Genomic DNA, 4079 nt, shown 5'->3' on the forward strand with positions numbered 1-4079 from the left:
AAAAATAATAAATCTTCTTTTTATATTCTATTCTAACAATTTTATTCTATTTAATATATTTTGGAGTTTTTTTAAAAATAATAATTATTTTCTAAAGTATATGTTTCTCGTAATATTATTCTGTTAAGAGATTGAAGCACGTGAAACGTTCTCGCCTCTTGTGATGTGTAGATGTTGAAAGAATTGAAATTTGCATGTTGCACCGTTAATATCTCGGAACGCAAACACAAGGGGGGACCCTTTGACCTACTGTTCACGCGGAGTAACCACGAAGAGAACAAGAGGAAGGAAAGGAGGAGAAGTGAGAGCATTCTCACGGAATGTCGAGTTCACCTGGCATCGGTGTGCACACACCGTATTGCACTTCGCCCTATTTAAATGGCCTTTTCTGCCCTTCCTTCTTTCTCTCTCTCTCTTTTCCTCTCTCTCTCTTTTTTTTTTTAATTGAATGCTACCTCGTGGCACGTGCTCACAATACCGACACACGTCATCGCTTCCGTGTACGCATGTCGACCTCGTTCCGCTTCCGCAGAGTCTTCCGGTAAAACCTGAATATTCTAGCTTCCTCTGACCTTCTACCTTTTTTTTCTTCGATCAAAATAATATTAATTAAAAGCGGTAAAATGAGCTCTTGGATTTCTTGAATGTAGCGAAATTGCTGGAAAATATTTTTTAATAAAATTTAATTATTTCGCTCTTTGTACTTTCTTTCTTCTATGATACGTTTTTTAAGCACTTTTATGAACTTTATTTTTATTTTTAATTAATTCTTTCGTATCATAGTTTAATTTATTGCATAAGAATATTCATGGAATTATCTTATTTAAAACTCGTGTTCAAATATTTTTATAAATTGAAATTGCATTTTTCTTTTTGTTTTGAACGACGTAAATTATAATAATTTATTAATTTATTGAATTTTATAATTTTCTATCAATTTAAAAGGTGTATTTGGAATGAAGTCAGGGAAGGGAGATCTATTTAAGCAATGAAAGATAGTAAAATAATATAAAGTGAAGAATACAAAGTAACGTTCATAGCATGAATTGAATTACCATTATATAGCCGTGTAAGAGTTGAATGCGATTTTAACGAGTTGTTTGAAGGCTTGAGCACGTGCGTCGAGTCATCGTGTAATAGTCAGGTAGAATTGCTATATTGATCATATCAGACATTTGATGCTCGGTTGTTGAGAATTTTTGCATGTCTTATTGTTACCGGTTTCATCCATTGAAATTGATTTACAATCATCTTGTTAGCATTTTTCGCTACGTCAAAGACATTTCAATTTGAGAATATTAATTCGTAACGATAAATATTTAATCTTTATGCGCAAACTGCACATCTTTAAATCGATTTCGAACGGTATAATTCGATCCTTAAACAATTCATCCTGTTATTTCAACGAAGAATACAAATTTATTTTACTTTTGTTCAGTTTTTTTTCTTCACGTTGGAATTTAAAATTCATAGAGAAAAAGAGAACTCTATCTCTTTAAAATTTTATTTTTAATTTAAATCAAAAACAAAAAAAAAAAAAAAGAAATTATATCAAAAAATATACGTAAGAAATGCAAGTATACATCACGTTAGAAGTTAAAAAAAAACGATAGAAGGAAAGAATCCTGTTGGCTGTCTTTTTGAAAGGAGGGGGAGGGGAGCGATAGGACCCCAAAGGCGTTCTTTGTGGGGTCTTAGGCTCAAGATTGCGCACGTGCTCGGTTTTCCCACGCGTATAGCACGCAGCCGGTCTGCGTCCAAGAGGCGGGCTGAAAAGGGACAGGGTGTATTGTGTCGAGCACGGGTCTGAGACACTGGAAATTAAAGGCTTTCTCATCTTCCTTTTTCTCCTTTCCACCTACGGCCAAATGATGACCAGTGCAAATTGCCGGTAGCGCAGGAATGAAAGGAAACGATCTCGAGGTAGCTTCTTTTCTTCTTAGCCAAGCTAAATTGCGCGAAATAAGTTGCACGCGGTTTATTTTCTGCCTGCAGAATATATATGCCAGTTATTTACGATGAATCTATCGTAAAGTTGAATTACATTTCACGTGAAATTTATTATTTTTGTTTCATAGAAAGTTTTTCTATTATTAAAGTGATATTAAAGTGATATTAAATTATAGAATTATAAAATTATTTAGTAAAATTGCAGTAAAAAATTCTACTCTGTCTGGATCAAATTATATATATCGAATTGCTCTTCAGAATCAATTATAGCAAACACATTTTATTAATTTTATAATATTAAATTTTTTTAAATTATTAAAATTTTAAATTAGAATCCATTAAAATTTTGTGATCTTTTGTTGAAAATAAAGACAGAATATTTAAGAAATTTTTTTTGATTAGGTAAAGATTTGAGTGAGATTAGGGTAGATTTTATGTGGTTTAAGTTTTGGCCATGACGAAGCTTTTAAAAATGTAACTGAGAACCACCTACGCCAGATATGTCCACAGGTATATATATGTTATAGACGTGTTCGTTTCTTATCCTGAAATTCTAAAGCAAAGCTGACTCACGTTTCTCATAATTTCTTTCGAAATTGAGACCAGACCCTGTAAGGAAATCGTCGCGATGACTAAATAAAATTTGTATGCATATCTCTTGTTTCATGCTGCGTTATATATACGTGCATTTCGTCCATTTAATTTCCTCATAATTTAAGACAATATTTATGGTGTTTTCTCGACTTCGATTGCTTTCAAAACCATGTTTCGTATGTAGTCCAAACTAGTTATTAGTCTGTCATTTGTCCATGTAATGATAAGACGTTTAATTTTCTTTAATTGAGACCATTTCATAAATATAATAATTGGATTCAAAAATATGTAAAAAAAACGAAACAAAAAAAATACAATTATAACCAGACTTTCTTAATAATTCTATATAATTCGTGTTTTCTTAATTTTGAAAAATTTTCGCGATTAATAATATTTTTATCTCATTTAGGAATAATTTTTATTTATTTTTAAATATCGAGGAATTCTTTTGAATCTTATTGCGTTGAAAAATTAATAATTACAACAACGTAATAATTATAGATAATTATAGTAACAAAAATTTACGGACAAACGTTTTTTGACTATTAAATAATTTAATAATAACAGGGTTAAGTGAAATTTTTTCTTTCTCATTAATAAATATATCAGTATAACTAAAATTTAAATCGTACATCGAATTAAAAACGATATATAAATGAGGAATATAATTATAAGAAAGAGAAATAATAAAAATCCCATGTCATCTAGATTAAACTGATTGAACATAAATATCGACGATAGTGATCATCGAACCGCTTCGTAATAACCGAGTCGAATTTTTCAGGTCCCCTTTTGTCCGCTTTGTTTTATGAAAATACTACTTATTAATCAAGCGAGCATCGGGACAGAATTGCGAAAAAAGTGTGTGTCCAGATCGCTCATGATTTCTTTCTGATCGAACCGGAAGCTCTCGTTAAGGAGCATCCGTTAATTGATCCTTGGCTTCGGACAAAAATATGTATACCCGGCCCCTCGTCGATAATCGTTCGCTTCTTACGACACTACCTCTACCTGCTCGCCACACATACGCGTTCCACTCGTGTACGTGTGCACACGCACGGATATAATATACCCGCACGAATGAATGGCGCTGCCGGGCGGAGAAGCACATCTCTCGTTTCTGAACTCGGAGATCTAACTACCACCTGCCTCATTTTCCCACGAGCTCCGGAGCGTACCTCTCGAATACCGATGAGATAGACGAGGACGAACCTCGTGTAGGAACGAACGGTTCGAAGGACAGCGGAGTACACGTTGAGGTAGAAAAGGGGAGCTCGGTGATGCGGTTGAAGGGAGGGAAAGAGATGGAGAGAGAAAAAGAAGGGTTAGAAAGAAACGGGAATATTATTAGGGGGGAGAATCCCTTCGGTTGACGGAAGAAGAAGAAGAAGAAGAAAAAGAAAAAGAAGGGGAGCGAAGCGGACGAAGATGCACGGTTAAAATATATATAAAGATGAAATAATTCTGAATCGAGAGAAAAACGAAAGGGAAAGAGTGGATCTCGAAAAGAAAAAAAAAAAAAAAAATGGAGGGTA

Source organism: Apis dorsata, unplaced genomic scaffold (assembly GCF_000469605.1).
Source record: "Apis dorsata unplaced genomic scaffold, Apis dorsata 1.3 scaffold_88, whole genome shotgun sequence".
Classification (NCBI taxonomy): Eukaryota; Metazoa; Arthropoda; class Insecta; order Hymenoptera; family Apidae; genus Apis; species Apis dorsata.